Below are 17708 nucleotides of genomic sequence, written 5' to 3' on the forward strand. Positions count from 1 at the left end.
CAAGCTATGTGGACTTCAGTGCTTTATTAAAAATAGGATTTGAAATTCACTGACATTTTTAGTGTACTCTCTCTTCCCAGGAAATCAAGTACTGATGTCTTGTTTTTCTTTTCTTTCAGTAGGAGGAAAGATACTCTGCTGAGCAGCAACAGCATAACGTACATACTGCAGGGCTAGCTTTTGCTCTGGTGCTAATCTCTACCCGCAAAGTCACTGTACTGGGGCTCAGTTCCTACTAGGAATAGTTTGAAACAGTTGTCCGTCAGGGAAATTAATGTGACATGTATTCCAGTGAGTACTCTGTAGCTAGCCTGCAGTAAATTAACTCTAGACACTCTTAATCTGCAGTGAATGCCCTGGCACAGCATAGCTTGCTTTGCCTCACAAGCATAATACCACAGCATAAGCAGCAGCTATGGCAGGCTCCGTGCTGATGGGGAGATAAGCATTCAGGACATCACGGTCTAGTCTTTATCCAAGTTCTCTTTCATTGAAGAGCTATAATGCTGGCTTTCACATACTTTTTACACCATTTTGCATCTCATCTCATTTATGGCCTGCATCTCTTACCTAGTTTTCCGATTTTTAAGTTTTTGCATCAAGGGGCCAAAACGTAGCACTACTTGAATGTTAATGTACTGTGGATATACTGTTTGTCTTTTCCCTGTTTCATTGTAGTTAATAACATGCTCAAGTAATTATGGCACAGCGATTTGTTGCAGACGGGTAGCACGGTATGAAGACTATGTATAGGCCCTAGATCTTGTAGCAAAACCTAGATTCACTTGAACTGACTATTTGTACACTTCAGGTAAGGACTGTAATCCTGTGAGTGTTATACCTATATGCTTTTTCCCATCTGATTTCCAAATGATATTCAAACAGTTGGGGTAATTGCACACAAACACAATAATGAGTTGATAGTGAATTTTGTAGGTATCTAGAACTTCCTGAAAATCAGGCTGTGCTCAAAAAACTAAGAAACGTAGTCTTGATTGGTGCACGCCACAGGAGTGCTACTAAAGTATGCAGCTGCAAAGGTAGAAGTTAGGCATACTGTAATTGTGAATCATTGCAATGAATATTTCTGATGTGTTGTATACTTTGCTAAAGCCTTATACCACATGAACGAAGTGGCATTTCTTAATGTTGCCTGTGTTTCGAAAGAATACATGATGGCTAATATTACATCTATCTGATATAAAGGAAAACAAAGTTCTGTGGAATACCTAAAATGATGTGAACAGCATGAAAAAATAGGCCATCAGAATAAATTTAATTAAATAATTATTAATACTTGTGCCGAAGCAAAGGGGATTCTCTGCCTGGACAATGGAATGAATTTTAGGGCTGTAGACTTAAGCTACACCTTCGATTTTATTAATATTCACTAAAGAAAAAAAGACATAGCAAATCTTAGTGGTCCTGTCAGAAATGTTGGTTATTTTGTGGAGACTTTCACTTGTAATTTGCTAATTCTAATTCTACTCAGCATAATAGGAGTAAAAGGTATCTGATGAGGTTAATAGTCTGTCCTCTTTCATAGAGGTCATTGCATCAGTGAGGTTAGTAGGTATCTGGTATACTCTGCAGGTATTTTTTTTTTCCGTAGTGCTACTTGCTGATCAGCGGAACCTGCTCTGTAGTAAATGGAGATCTATTAAGATAAACTTTTAAGTGAGTACTAAATGCACATCAAGTTCCTCAGAACTATTTAAGCTGCTGTGTACCAAAAACATCAGTGGGAAGAAAATACCCAGCTTTAGCCTGGCTTTGCCAAATTCACCCCCAGCACAGGACTTAACCATTTAGAATCCGATGATTGGTTTTGGCTTGGGAAAAACGTCAAATGCTTTAAAGAATAGAGATGTGCGTAAATAAGTTATATTACAGTAACTAGCACGGGGCTAATGCTATTAAACAGTGCTTTTCCAGGAACCTAGATAAAACCAGCTGGTCCCCAAAGCGATCGTAACAGTACGGTGCTGAAAGAACAGTTACAAAACATATATTTTGGTAGTCTGGAATCAGCGGTTTAATGGCAATAGCGCGTTCGTAAAAAAAAAAAAAAACAACTGTGATTAAAAGCTATTCTTGACCTTTGAAGCCAACAGCCGAGGGCAAGATTATTTGGACTGCAATTAAATACCTGAAACACGGAGCTAATTACCCGTCCAACAGCAGGCTGGAGTGGCTGTTCCTCGCCTTTTTGAGGAGGAAAGCCGCGCTCGCCTCCGCGGTCAGGCAGGTGCTCCCGGAGAGGGGGCCGCGCCGCTCGCAACCTGCGGCTGAAGCCTGCAGGGAAGAAAAGTGCCCTGGGCGTTTTAAGACTGTTTCACCGGGCGTTTTAGGAGATGTGTCGCGGGGACTGCGACAAGGTTTTGCGCGGGCCCGCAGCGCGCCCTGCCGCAGGGAGTCCCCGCGCTGAAGCGGCACCGGCGGCTCCCGGGAGCCGCGACCTCCCCCCTGCCGCGCCGCCTGGCGGCCGGGCCGAGCCGAACCGCGCCGAGCCGAACCGAGCCGAGCCGCCCCGCGGGGGCGGGGGGCCGCCGCGCAGCGCAGCGCCGCGCAGCGCCGCGCAGCGCCGCGCAGCGCCGCGCAGCGCACCGCCATCATGGGGCCGGCCGCCATCTTGGTGCGGGCCTTGGAGTGTCCAGTGGCCCCCGCGGGCTGTGGGTCTGCGCGGTCTGTGCCGTGCCGTGTGGTGCCGTGCCCCGTGGCGTGGCAGCTGCCCCTCGAAGGGGCGCAGGCGTGGTTGTCGTGGCTGCCGAGCGCCGCGCGGTTCGCGCCTCAGGTAACGCCACGCCCGCGCCGCTGCCTCGGCCGCTCCGGCAGGGCCGAAAAGGCCCGCGAAGGTGCTCCCCGTCCCCTGAACGTCGCGAGGGCGTTATCAGCCGCTGAGCGGCTGGTGCCAGCTTTATTTGCACAATCCAGCTTCGTTTCTCCCCCACACCCCCTTTCTTCTGTTTCCCCAAGTGGCTGCTGCGCTCGCAACAGCGCTGTCGAAATCGGCCCGCTCGGCCGGACTCTGCTGCCCTCAGCGCTGAGCAGGGCCGTGGCTGGGCCTGGGCTGCCACCACCAACCGTACCCCTCGACCGCGCCGGTGGTACAAGTAATCCTATGATATCTGGTGGGATTAGAAGACTAAACCACTCTCTTTTCTTCCCCCCCCCCCTCTTTTTTTTTTAACTCCCCTGGTCTTGCATCTATAACTATGATATGTTGGTATTTTTGGAAACAAAGGTGATGTGTATTTGCTAGAGGTGTTCCTCTTTGCCAAAGTCCACCCGGATATTTGAACTGGTGCGCTGGAAGCAGCCAGGCGTATAAGGTCATTCTCAAAGACAGCTAGCGTTGTTGCAATTTATTTTATTAGTGATTTATTTTGGATAGCATTGTGGTCTGGTGGTTAGTTTGTGACTTGCTTTGTGTGCGTTCTGCAATACTCTAGTGATTATCCAGTGGCACCTTAGACTGTGCGTGCAGTTCGTGGAAATAATCCAACTGAGCTGCCTTTGAGAATTGAAAAGTTACTCCCCCTTCCAATTCTTGTGCTTCTCTACAGCTTTCAGAGCTAAATATTTATGCAAAGTGTTTTGCTTCACTTTGGTTTGTTTCTTATTCTAGTATTACTGGTAATGAATGTATAAAGTACTTTGTGTGTAAGTGGTGTTAGTTTAAGGCAGCTGTAATCATATGTAGTCCACATAATCATATTAAATCAATGTTAACTGTGTGCTACTGCATAGTCATCTCTGGGATGCAGGTGGTCCAGATTTTATTTAATCTTCATCCCACTCATGCTTCCAAAAAGCCTCAAGGGTAAACAAATCTAAAATCAAATCCTCAAACAAAGTAATTCCAGCAGGAATGCCAGATTTTTCCATAATTGGTCCACAATGTGTTCGTTTAGATGGAAATACAAATGTGTGGCATGTAACAGCAGACAGTCCAGAACCTTGTCACTTTTTCCTATCATAAAGCTAGCAGAAGGCAGCTTTGGAGGATGCGTCCTGGGATACAAGGCTTTTCCAGGATAAAATAGTCATGTTGTTTTAACTAGGAAAATAGGAGAGGGTGATTGGAGTTATAATGTTATGGATGAGAAAGAGACTATGTAGTGAAAAGAAGTTTTGTCAAAGCCTGTTTGTTCTTACTCTGGTGCAGCTGTGCTGTTGTAAGTTCTGTTTCGCAGGATGGCCAAGAATAGATAGCATAAAGGCTAAAGAGCGGTAGCGACAAGGAAACCTGAAACTCTCCTTTGGAGCTTCTTTGTATTCAAAATGGGAGCTCCTAACTAATCCTCTAGCTGTGAGAAGAGCAAAACATGCTCTCCTGAATTTTTGTACGTGGGGTTGTGTTCAAGGGGTGATGTTTCCATGCTTAGGGCTATGCTCATGGTAAGGGAGGAAAATGACATAGGAACTAAGTCTCCTAGCTGGAAAGTTGCATACTATTGCAAAAAGTGGTGCATTGAGTGGAAAACAAATAACGTGGCCAGGACTCTCTAGAGGTGTTTGATATTGTGCCTAATTATTTGTTAGGTCTTACCATGTCTTAAAAGATACTGCATACAGGAGTTGTGTATTACACATTGCGCTGGGAAGGGAGAAAGGCCATATCTGCAAGGGAAGTGAGAATTCAGCTAAGCAAAATGGCAGGCAGGGAACCATGTTCATGTGGAAGTGGCTCAGTTTTAGCAGGCTGGATATCTGGGGAAGAACTTGGGACATTAATCATAGTAGCTTTTCTCTGTGGTTTGATGGAGCTGCTATTTTATGTGATTAGAGGTGAACTGGCCAATTTTAGTGTATTCTGTTGCTGCTGAGTTGAGGTCTCCTTGAGTCCTCACTCCAAAAATGGTGCTCAGTGATGTAGGCCAGGTCGGGCAAGCAGAGGTCACATGAGCCTAGGTCTCTGATGTGTCTTTCTCTTGGTGGTTGTGTTGCCTTCCATTTTACAGTCAAAAAGGTTCTAGAGGTTGTGCAGTAATTTTTATGTGAGTGAGTTACTGGGGAAGGGGAGAAGAAGAAAAAGGAAAGCCAGCAGTGCAGGCGTGTGGAAATTTTTACTAGTGGTCCAAAGCTACATTTGAAATTGTGTTGTATATGTCTTAAAAATGAGCACAATACTGAAAAAAGAGTAAATTGCGGATTTAGTCATCATTTCACACATGAAAGGTGTACTGGTTTTGTTTTTCTCTGAAGCTACCTCCTGTATTGAAACCTAGCAGTAGTACAACAGTGCAACCTTAGTGGTAGGGTTTAATTTTATTTGGGGGTTTTTGATTCAGCATCTAGGAGGTGAAGAACATTTATAATCAAGAGGGAAGTCAAAATACATTAATATTCCTGTTCTCTTTTGAGGCACTGCAAATAGGCATTTTAATTCAAGTGCATCTGACCTGGCTTTGACGCTGAGAGAAGCTAAAATAGCAGTATGTTTTGGATTATCTACCCCTGTGCTAACCTATATTTTAGAGTTATTTAAACTAAGTGCAGAATTATGTCCTGAGACTAACCATTTCCAAACAAACCAAACTGCTAATACTAAAGAAGGATTAAAATGGTATATGAATACAGCAAATAATCAGATTTGCCATTTTTCAGCCCAAACAAAAGTGTGACTGATTACTTAATTTGTAGTTACATGTTACAGAGCATATAAACTACACAAATGCTAAGTATTTTTCTGTAAATGATTATAATGGATACCTGTATTTCATCTTGACCAGCAATGGCAAGTAATGCAAGTTGTTTTTGTCGCTGCCATAAACTCTTTTAAGTAATTATGGGTTACTCTCTAAAGTTAAATCACCGTATTTTCATCTTCATTTCAGCTTGCTATGAAAGTGGTGCTGAATAAATGCTTCTGTATGCTCCCTTGGGGTCTGTGGTACATTACAAAAGAACCAGAATTTAGCAGATACAGACAAAAATAGCCTGGGTAAACCTCAAGTCTATCAAGACTCTTCATTTTAGATAGTGATGGGCCCAAAACAAAGCCTTGGACCTAAACATCTGTGAACTTAAGTTCAGAGTCAGATCTGTTTTTATTTCACAGCTTCCTCTTATCTCTATAAGCAGAACCAAAACCATGGTTTCAAGTCTCTCTTGTCCTGAGGATGAGATTTGTGGGCTTGAAACGAAATCCAAATTTGGTCTTTAGGACTTGTGCTAGTTTCATCAATTTTTTATGAAACAAAATATGAAAGCCACTTCAGCAGCTGGCCGTATAAGCAGCCATTTTACTGTAACGGAATGAGGATTCTCTGTTTAAGTACAAAATAGCTGCTTAGGAAAGGGTCAAACACAAGATGATGCTCCGAGACAGTTGTCGTGGCAGGTTCACATAACGTTTTCCTGCAAACCTGTGCTGGGCCCCCTCGATCTTGACTTGAAACCTAGAATTGGAATGGCAATGTATATTGTTGTTGAACAGAGACTGCTTACAGCATAGGGCAATACTTACATATATATAAAATGCATGAAGGAATCAGATTAGATACACTAGAGATTTTCTGTTGCAAGCAACTATGTGGACAGGGAATTCATAATTGCAGTTGGCTTTCTGCAAAAATTGTTGTAGTCTATTACGTTCTTTTAACAGCAACATTAGAGAGAGTTCTTTCAATTAGACATTTTTTGAAACTGGTTTTAAAAAATGTGTTTTTCTTTCAGTTTACAAATAGACATTGGAGTCAGGCTAGTGGTTATGTTTGTGTGGTTGCGGGGAATTGTTCAATTCACCATTCTAAGTCCTCTCTCCTTAGGTCAGCAGCCAGCAGTGAGGAACATTAAGTAAAAATAAAACTACTATTTTTAGTTCAGCTACATAATGTCCTATTTATAACGCTGAAATTTCAGCTAGTACCTGTCCCCTTTCAGTTCAATGAACCATCTCTCCTCTGTTAGCCCTCCCTGCTCTTTTTTTACTCTCGCCCCACTTGATCCCCTCCTTTTTTTTTTTTTTTTAAGGTTTGGAGGTGCTTTACTATGATGACTCTTAATTCTCTACCGTGCTGACTGCTATCAATTCACGTAATTCAACCGCAAGTAAGGGCAAGTAGCAGCTAGCAGGGGATACTCAAAACTTGACATAACTGGTACTCAAAATTTAACACCATACAACTCTGAAAGAAAAAAAAGAAGTGCAGTCATAACAATGTATCACTTTCTGCAGTGTCCAGATACATGATTGCTTCCGGTTTAATCCCTCATGACTACTGAAAAGAAGGTATGTCATTTTCCTCAGGATGATACATGATGGTCATTTTTCTCCCCCCCACCCCTTACTGTGCTTATATAAGTCTTAACATGGCTAACCTGTTAACATTGGCTAACAGACCAGTGACAGGGAGACAAAGAAGAGCATATGTATAAGCAGCTCATGGCTCGCCTGTGCTCCTGTTTGGTAGTGAAATTGTTAAAGAGGTGTTGAAAAACTCAGAGTCCAACTGAAGTCTGATAGTTTGGCAAGTGAAAGATGGCCCTCAGCACAGGACCTTAGGAAAAATGCATTTGTGCAGAGGCAGTTGTTAGTCTGCCCGTGGTGTTGGAGATAAGCCGGTCATTGTAACAATATGAAAAGTTCCAAAACACATTAGTCAGCTTAAAGAGTTAGAAGGAAATGTTGAAGTGCTGCTGGGCATTGTTCTGCTGCCATCACAGAATGGGCTGCAAAACAGAAATATCACTCTAGTTGAGCAAAAACTTATGTAGTAAAATTCCCAGTTAGCGTCTGTCTGGTTGCATAAACTTCCTCTATAATCCACCGGGAACCGGGCACCAAAAATAACATTTGTAAAACATTTTATTTATTTCCTCCATATGATGTATCTCACTTGAAAGTAATGGAATAACTTGCTAACCTGCTGCTGTTGAACTGGGTTGAGTTCATGCTACACGCTGATGAGGAGTTCGATGGGGGTGGAGGAGGAGGGAGTATAATTCTGGTAGTGTGGAGACCTCATCACTGGGTGGCCAAGTCTTGAGTTTTAAAAGCCATGATTATTTTTGAGCAAAATTTTTGCACCATATATATGATACATGATTCCAGATATGCTGTGCTGCGCTGCGCTGTGTTGGAAACTGAACACTCAAGCAAGTGATTTGCCAGGCACAGTATTACAACAGAGGTAGCAAAGTCTGATGGCTGGAAACAGCCATTTTGCGGGAAAGTGGGGAGCTGCTTTAAAAAGGTAAAAAAAAGTAACACCACAACTTTAAAAAACAAAACAAAAAACCCCAGCACCCCCTGCAACTCGTGCTGCTTCACAAAATTCAGTAGCAGAGGTACAGAACATTGCAGATAAGTAGATTCCATATGTAAATAGCTCCTTGGTACAACTCAATTTCAGTTATCTTCTGAGCAACAGCACCAAAAACACAGTTGTTTCTAGGTGTTCTGTTTCATCTCCTTCTTTGAGTACAGGTTGAAAGAGAATTTCTCCTTCTCACAGAGCTCAGTGTTTTTTTTTTCCTCTTTAGAAAAAAGAATTTTATTATATCAGATAACTGATACAAAATGAAAAGCGATGTGTAAATAAAGGGAAAAAATATATGTCATTGCTACCAGCGTAGTGTGTAGTACCGTGTTGTGAGCATGGATTCACCGAAGGGAAATCGTGCTTAACCAACCTTATAGCCTTCTGTGATGGAATGACTGGCTGGGTAGATGAGGGGAGAGCAGTGGATCTTGTCTGCCTTGATTTCAGCAAGACTTTTGACGCTGTCTCCCATCACATCCTCAGAGGCAAGGTCAGGAAGCGCGGGCTGGGTGAGTGGACAATGAGGTGGACTGAGAACTGACTGAATGGCAGGGCTCAGAGAGTTGTGATCAATGGCACAGAGTCTAGTTGGAGGCCTGTAGCTAGCCGTGTCCCCCGGGGCCAATACTGGGTCCAGTATTTAACTTATTCATCAGGGACCTGGATGAAGGGACAGAGTGCACCCTCAGCAAGTTTGCAGGCGATACAAAACTGAGAAAAGTGGCTGATACACCAGATGGCTGTGCCGTTCAGAGGGACCTAGACAGGCTTTAGAAATGGGCAGAGAAGAGCCTCCTGAAGTTCAACAAAGGCAAGTGCAGGGTCGTGCACTTTGGGAGGAATAACCCCATGTACCAGTACAGGCTGGGGGCTGACCTGCTGGAAAGCAGCTCTGCAGAGAAGGACCTGGGAGTGCTGGTGGACAACAAGTTAAGCATGAGCCAGCAGTGTGCCCTTGTGGCCAAGAAGGCCAATGGTCTCCTGGGGTGCATGAGGCAGAGTGTTGCAAGCAGGTGGAGGGAGGTGATCCTGCCCCTCTGCTCAGCCCTGGTGAGGCCTCACCTGGAGTCCTGCGTCCAGTTCTGGGCTCCCCAGTGCAAGAGAGATGTGGAACTCCTGGAGCAAGTCCAGCAAAGGGCTGGTAAGATGATTAAGGGACTGGAGCACCTCTCCTATGAGGAAAGGCTGAGAGAGCTGGGCCTGCTCAGCCTGGAGAGGAGAAGACTGAGGGCGGTATCTGATCCATGTGTACAAGTATCTGAAGGGGGGGTGTCGCGAGGATGAGGCCAGACTCTTCTCCGTGGTGCCCAGCGATAGGACGAGAGGCAACAGGTACAAACTGAAACACAGGAAGTTCTGTCTGAAGATGAGGAAAAACTTCTTTCCTGTGAGGGTGACTGAGCATTTGCACAGGTTGCCCGGAGAGGTTGTGGAGTGTCGTTCCCTGGAGATATTCAAAAGCTGTCTGGACGCAATCCTGGGCAATGTGCTCTAAGTAACGCTGCTTGAGCAGAGGGGTTGGACTAGATGATCTCCAGAGGTCCCTTCCAACCTCAACCATTCTGTGATTCTGTGATACTCTTGTTACTGCTATCTCAAAACCTTCCCCTCTAGTGAGGTAAAAGATTGTCTTTGGAGAGAAGGCAAGTGAAGGAGTATCTGTGAGAGAAGAGGAAGGTGGCAGGGTAGAGATCTTCCGAAAGAGGAATATTTGAGGGTTGTTAGTCTATGCTTAAAGAGAGACCGCATGAGTGAATGAGGTCAACAGGAGGATAAAAATAGAAAACGTGGAAAAAGCCATAGGGCAAGAAGATCCCCTTGGAAAATGTGCACAGTGTATTAGGGAGGAGGAGAAAGAGGAGGAAGAGACAACGGAATCTCACTCTGAAAAGAAAGGTGCAGAGAGACCCCCCTGACTGTAGCAGCTGTGTATCAAACTGAAGTTTTTGTGAGGTGTGGGTAATTGGTAATGTCAAAGGCATCAGTGGAGGTTTGTAAGAGACAACAGGGAGAGGACGTTGTTAGATGTTGAATTGAATAAGGCCGGCAATGATGGCTGTGACTGCTGAGCAAGAATTCCGAGCTGGAAAAGAGCAAGAGCTAGAAAATGCCTTTCTAAAAAAGTTCTGAGCTTACATCAGCTTCCTGCGTGAAGACGATCCCATTTTTATCCTTCTCTGTACCTTTAACAAGTTCTGATCCTTTCAAGTCTTGTAACACATCCTCAGGTTATTCATTAAATGACTAATATTCTTGCACTTTATACAGTCATAAATAACGTGGGTTAGATGTGACCGTTCTTGGCAAAGCTCCAAACTCTGTTTGTACAAAGAAGAATTTGTTTGTCTCCTACTTAATAAAAATCAAAGGAATGAAGACATTACTATAGAATAGTATTTTTTCAGTGTTTGGAGTATTTACCGCAATGTAATATATTTGCGACATGTTGCATTCTCCACGTTTTTGTTTTTGTTTTTAACAGCAGACATCCCCCTCCTTCCTGATCTCCGTCCCTCCACCCAGCTTCCACTTTGAGCAAAATCCTTTTCCAAGCAATCAGTTGGCTCTGACACAAGTACAGATATGTCAAATTATGGCATTGTTTTTCTGTTTTTCCTGAGTTTTTTTCTACTTCTTGTTTAATGCAGACCCATTTGATACTGTCTCTTTGGCTTTGTGGTGCACAGTGTATAAATTTAGTATAACCTTCCAGTTATTTCTGCGTGCTTAATTTCAGGATCCTCTTTTTGCCTTGCTTTTCATAAGCTTTGTAAACAGTTCCAGACTGGTGAGATTTTCAAATTTGGTGCGTTACTTGCATGTAATGCCCTAAATCCGAACTTAATGTAGCTACATCTGTATTTGCAATTAAACATCTTCATTTAGAGACTGATTGAAGACAGAAGAAAAGTAAAATTAGCGTGAAATTCAGAGGCAGCATGATAATACCCTTCATTTATGTTAGAGAAGAACCCTTTATGGAGGCAATGATAATTTCAAATATTTTATTTGAATTAAATGAAAAATAGCTATTGCTCCCGAGCATAAAAATGACAATAAAATGGGAGAATAGACTACTTGATTTTGTGCACATGCATTCTGCCTGCTATGAATGAAAGGTCATGACCAAGAATGAAACAAACTGAGTGTGTGAAAATAGTTTGTATCGCTATATCTTGAATTTGTTAAGACAGTTAAAGCACTGAAGGTGTTTAGAAAATACTTGGCCGTAAGCAGAGGGAGTATTTATTTATTAAAAAACAAAACAAAACAAAACCATGATGAATACTTAAATACAGTGGTGTAAGTGTTCAAGACTGTCTGCTCCCTGGACACTTACAGAACAGATTGTTTTTGTTGCTTGGGAAAAAGGGCCGGGTGCATTTCCGTTGAATTTTTTTAGTTAGTGTGTTAAATTAAATTCTAGATGAAGTTCCACGTTCAGGAAAGCAGCTGATCCAATGTTTCTGGTATATTTGAGGGTATACCTGGAAAAGTGCTTCAGATTTTGGTTTAAAAATTCTTATATCAGTGTCCAAAAAAATTAATAAGATACAGAGAAATGCATATACTATTTGATATTTGAATATGTATGAGAGAGAGAAGGCTATCTAAGGAGCCAGCTGCAAATAGAAGAGAATCTTGCTCACAGGAAATTGGGAGCACAGTTCAAAGAATGTATTTAAGAAAGTCAGCAGCATTGCACCAGCTAGAAAAGAATGTGTGGCGAGAGAATACTATGCTAATAATAAATAGAAATACAATACTGCTGCAACCAGTAATAACACAGAAGACATTACGTAACTGTCTTCCACTGGGATAAGAGATACTGAAGCAGAGATGAAGCAGAATTTAAGCTTGGGATACAAACTGTGACTTGAGAATGCAATGATTGTTCATTAAGAAATTTAAAATAAAAGTCTGAGGTCCTAGAGGATACTGCCTCTTCCTTGAATATTTTTGTAAAAGTGAAACTATCAAATTAATTGGAAGACTGTTTTTCATATTTTATCTTAAAATTGTAAATCTCAAAGGTTATTTCCACGCTCCTAGCCAGAAAAGCTACTAATTTTTTCTAATTTTTCTTCAAGAAAACTAATAGGTCAAGAAGCATAAGCTTATCTTGAAAATACAAAAAGGCAAACTTCTTTAATGTGGGCTATGCAAGTATTCCAGAGTCAATATTTATATCCTGTACAAATACAAACTCCAAGTGCTGAACAAGTAGATATAATAAACATGTAAAAGGCATAACTTCAATAGTATGAGCAAGACCTTGTGGAGTTAGAGGTAACATTTTGCAGAAGATGCCAGGAAAAATCAGTATGCAAAACTGGCTAGCCTGGCTACCTAAAAATCTGAAAAGCCGTAGACACTCAATATACCTTGTAGTTGCCTTTAGTAGAGATTAAACACTCCTCTGAGGATCCCATTCTAAAAATAAAAGGAAGGAAGATGACAGTCTTTTAGTAAATGCGATACCCTTAGGATATTTTTGAAGGTCCATGAAAGATGGTTAGATTGTCCACAGTGAGTGAACTGCTATGGTTGCAGCAGTGCAGTTCCAAACTTTTCTGATGATATGTAAACACGTTAACAGAAGAGAATTTAGATGACTGCTGTAAAAGTCTTATAACTCACAGTAATGCTGATTTGAGAGACAACTTGGATCTTGAACCAGTGAAATTAGTGCAACTTATTTGAGCCAGCAGATTCATTGATGTAGAACAGCTCATTAGCTCAGTAATTGTTTAAATAAGGAAACTTTGTTAATTCTCTAGGCACTTGATGTTTCCACCAGCCAAGTTCCTTCAGTATCGTGATGCTTACTTTTAGCTCTGTTGAAAAAATCTTGATGCTGTATAACGATTAGGACCTGTCTTATTACTTGAAACTCATTGAGATCCACAAATTTGACATGTCTGTGCCTGTCCTGCCTGGTGTGTGCCCAAAATGCAGTGGGTGGGAGGAGGAATGGCCTCATACCTGAAGCACTTGATAGGATATGCGAGAAGCATCCTATTCTTAGCCCTCTTATTTTCAGGTGCATCCCTGCCCTCCTAGATAGGGCGTCACCTGGGATCCCGCTGGCTTTTCTGGATAGGGGTATTCTCAATCCCATTTGTCAAAGATGCTCTGCTTTGATGAAATATTCCAATGCTAATAACTGCTTGCTTAGTCTGTTCTGGTTTTGGTACCAGTGTTTGACATGCTTTTTAATAGGTGTTAATCCTTGAAGTGGAGGGGCTATCAAGTTTGATAATGACACGGGACCCTGTATTCTGTGGAGTTTGTCAGTTATATTTTCATCTTTCTCTTCCCTTGCCGCTTTTCCTTTTGGTTTTCCAAAAAGACTGGTGAAGAGCGACCTCACTAACAAGGTGCTGCAACAGCACAGGGAATGTCTGAAGGCAATCAGAGACACAGTTGCTGAAATACTGACCTGTGCCTGTCTGTCTATAGAAAGAAAGTGGAACTAGAAACGTTAATTCAGAACAAAACAAATGGATTTGAATGGAGAGCTGAGAGATTTCTGACTATTTGTCCTAATGATTTTGTTGTCGTTGGATAACTTGGCAGTATTATGTCTATGATAGATTGCTATTGTTCCAATCATTTCAATAGAATGTTAATGAACAGCTTAGTAGCCAGCTGTAAGATGATCCCAGAACACAGTAAATTCACAGATTTAGTTGATAGATAAAGCAGCCTTACACTCCTGGCTGTCCTGAAACAAAACGTAGCTTACTGAATTAATCTACTGAAGAAAGACGTATTGGCTGTGATAGCAACATAATTGAATTTGATAGGGAGTACATAATAAATACTGATACCTTAAGGATCAAATACAAATTGCTTGGAATATAGCAGGAGAATTGCATACTAGGAGTAGGTGAAAATGCTTTACGGAGAATGAATAATTTTAAAAGAAAACTTTTTGTATTTCTAGAAGCAAAAGTTACACAGTAAATAAAATTATAAATGTGTGCATCTGCAGTTGTGTGATGCATGAGGAGAAAAAGAGGGGTTTGAAGTTCAAATTTAGACATGGAGCTCTTACTGACTTAAAATACCTACTTTTTGTCTTCAGATTGTGTTAAAGTGGTCCATTGCCTTTGCTATACGCTGAGAATGATTGATGAAAAAAATTGCTAGAATTTTTATGTTTTGTTACCAATTGCATTTAGAATTTAAGGTACTGCCTTATTGTGTACCCTCCAGGTTTTCAATTTTGAATTTGGCTTTCCTGAATAGACTTGGGGTCTGAAAATCTCGATGACTGTTGCAATTTGCAATAGCGGATGTGCAATAGCATTTTGCAAACTAGCTGATAAAAAATCACTTTCTGGAAGACAGAAGAAGGTATGAGTTCACGTGTTTCAGAAAGCCTTTCATTTCACACTGACCATCATGATATCTGTATATAAATGATAAGACATCAGTAACACATGAAGAAAGACATGCATGGACCTCCAAGCATGTATAGGAACTGTTTTTCTTCAGAGGGCTGTGGATTCCAAAAAACCAAAGATCAGCTCTTAAAATGCTTTTTTTGGAACACCATTTTGGACATCTCAATTAGAGGAGAACAATGGTGAACAGGCGTGACTTGTGGAAGATAGACCCAAAATCTCTCAGTGGTGTTGGGAATACCAGGTTTGTGGCCTGGGCGCTGTCCTCTCCTGTGCAAGCGATGCAGGGTAGGGACTCGTGGAAGGCTGGGTGCTGGCTCTGAGCACTGGCTGCCCTCGTCCCATCAGGAGTCCTGGCTTCGAGCATCTGCATGGAGTTTCCATGCCCTTTCTCCTATCTCTAGAGCCTCAATCCTGATAAAGACTCTTGGGGGAAAAAATCAAATTCTTATTATGGATTTCTACTTTTGCATGGAGATTATGAGTCCTTTAGCTCACAGCTCTAGAGGAGTAGAGATAAAGGAGAAGGCAGAAAAGATCTGTTTGTTTCTCTTGACCCAACCACGTAATTCTTAAAATGCACTGAACTCAAGAAGTGCCTTTATGTGTGAAACTTGTGTGATATTGTGAGACAGTAATAATTCTTAAATGACTGACTGAAGTGAAGCACTGCTCCAGGAAAACTACCATATGGTTGAGTAGGATTCATCTCTCAAGCCTGGTTCCAAGCCTCGTTCCACTGAGCCTTTCCTTGATGCTCACTCGTGTTTTGCATACGTGTAAGTAGAACTTGTCTGTTCTACAGCTGGATGTCCCAGGCTTAAATGGTCTTCTCACTTTAGTCAAATAAGTAAGGAAAAGCAATAAAATTACTAGGTGTACCTTTGCTTTAATTCTGCTGTGGAAAAATCCAGTTGCTCCAGCAATTTGAGTGACAACTTTGGACAAGATGTTTGTTCTCCTCCCACTCATCTTGCTCATTGTTAAAGGACAGGTGAGTGGATACTGTTTCGCCTGTGGTAATGTTCAAAGTGGCATAGAAATTAGCTTTAAGTAAATGTAGTTTTGAGATACGTGTTTTTCAATCCATGTCAGGGATTAGAATTTGTTGGCTGTTGTGGTGTTAGTTGCTAGTTGAAATATCTTTGTTTGTTTTTTTTTCTGGGGACCTGTGTCGCAGGTGCCTATCAACAGGTGCTCTGTGCATATTTTGCATAGTAAAAGTAAATAACATGAAATGTAGGCTTATACACAACCGTGATTCTGAAAGCAGCTGTCCTGTTTGAAAATATTTACACCAAATTATGGAATCTATTCTGAATAGAAGTAAAATTAAAGCAGAAAAAGATCTTCACTTCTGTCAAGTTCTCAGTTAATTATGGCACACTAAGAAGAGGAGAAACATGCGCTTCATTGTTTCTTTACTTTTATTGTAATGCAATTACTCTCTTTTGGAAGTTGGAAGAAGCAGGTTTCTAGGGAATTATTCATGACTTGAAATGTAGGTTTCCTCTGAGAACCCTTGTAACTGCTTAATTTTCATGCGTTCTCCTGAATTCTGTCTTTTTCTAATCTCTTAATTTTGGCCCTTTCCCTTCTTCTGTATCTCTGTTACTGTATATAAGCATAAATAAATACAGGCAAATTAGGATACTGAGTAGCTTTTGGTACTAATATGTGCAGTAGGAAAGCTTCCTCTGTTGCCTGGCTGTTGAAGAATTATGTACCACATAGTGATATTGCCGGTAAGGCTTTCTGGACCGGTCTGTACCATTTCATTTTTCAAGGAGACTGCGATGGTCTTGGAGTTTCCCCTCGCTGCTTTTCCTTTAGGCATGTTGCTGTGTTTCTAGACAAGGAGGAATAGGGAGCCTTTTTAGACAGCACAATTTCCTGTGGAGATTTTTTGGCTTCCCTTTAACACATGTGCGCATCTTATGCAGGCTTATTAACTTTTAAGACAGAGAGCGTTTATACTGTAATGTGTCACAGATGATAACAGATTTTTTCTCATGCAAAGGTGTGTAAGGTGCCTAGAGGCCAACCCATGTAACCTTTCTGCTCTTATTAGATACTAAACTTCAGTGAGTGAGTCCTTGGTGTCTTGACTTAGTGCTGTTCTCTTTCCCAGTGTATCTGTAATACTGATTGTAGCAGCCGTCGAGGGATGCTGCGATGATCAGTGTAAACCGCTCCCAGCACCGAAGCACCAGTGCATGTTCCGGTGTTGTGCCTCGGTGACAGTTTCTCGCCTGTCCCCCTTGCCAGTACCAGGCCAGGCAGACTGTTTTCTTTGGGTGCTTGTGCGTGCCGCCTAATTGCTCCCTACTACTTCTCCCTGAGCTGGCAGCGATTCCAGAGGCAACAAAGCAGCGCATTGACAATCATGCAGGAAGAATTGCTTTGTTTTCCCTATTAAGCTGTGAGTTTATACGACAGAGACTGCAGTGGGCTTAGTTCTAGTAAGTTAGAAGAGCCTGGAGGGTTTTCTGTTCTATACCAGCAGTCTCCTGGGTGCCAGTGGTAACATCCCTATTGCAGTGTAAATCGCTGGGTAGCTCAGCATACTTTTTATTTAGCTGAATATAAATAAACAGCAGGATACTTGAAAGAAGTAACACTCCAGAGAAAACACAATCCTAGTGCAATTAGAGCATTTCTATTTAGATAATTGCTCACTGAAATTATAAACTTGGATCTAATCCTCAAAGGATACAGAAAATTGGCAGTTCCAGGATGATCTGCTTCTCTCTCTTTTTTCCCTAATACATGAATATCTTTGTTTCTCAAACACTAAATGCAGATTCCCCCCCCCCCCTTTTTTTTTCTGCTATAGTAAGAGTGATACTGAAAATGGCAAAATGGCAAAGGATGCTCTGGAGATGCTCTAATTTTTTGAGGGACTCTATGGAGAGGAGGGATGGCAAGCATGCTGCTTGAAAGAAAAACATGACCTCATGCAGTTACAGAGGGGCTTGCCCTAATTATGGGTGTAGACAGGATGGTCACTAGGGTATTGGTGAGA

The sequence above is a fragment of the Struthio camelus genome, chromosome 10, assembly GCF_040807025.1.
Source record: "Struthio camelus isolate bStrCam1 chromosome 10, bStrCam1.hap1, whole genome shotgun sequence".
Classification (NCBI taxonomy): Eukaryota; Metazoa; Chordata; class Aves; order Struthioniformes; family Struthionidae; genus Struthio; species Struthio camelus.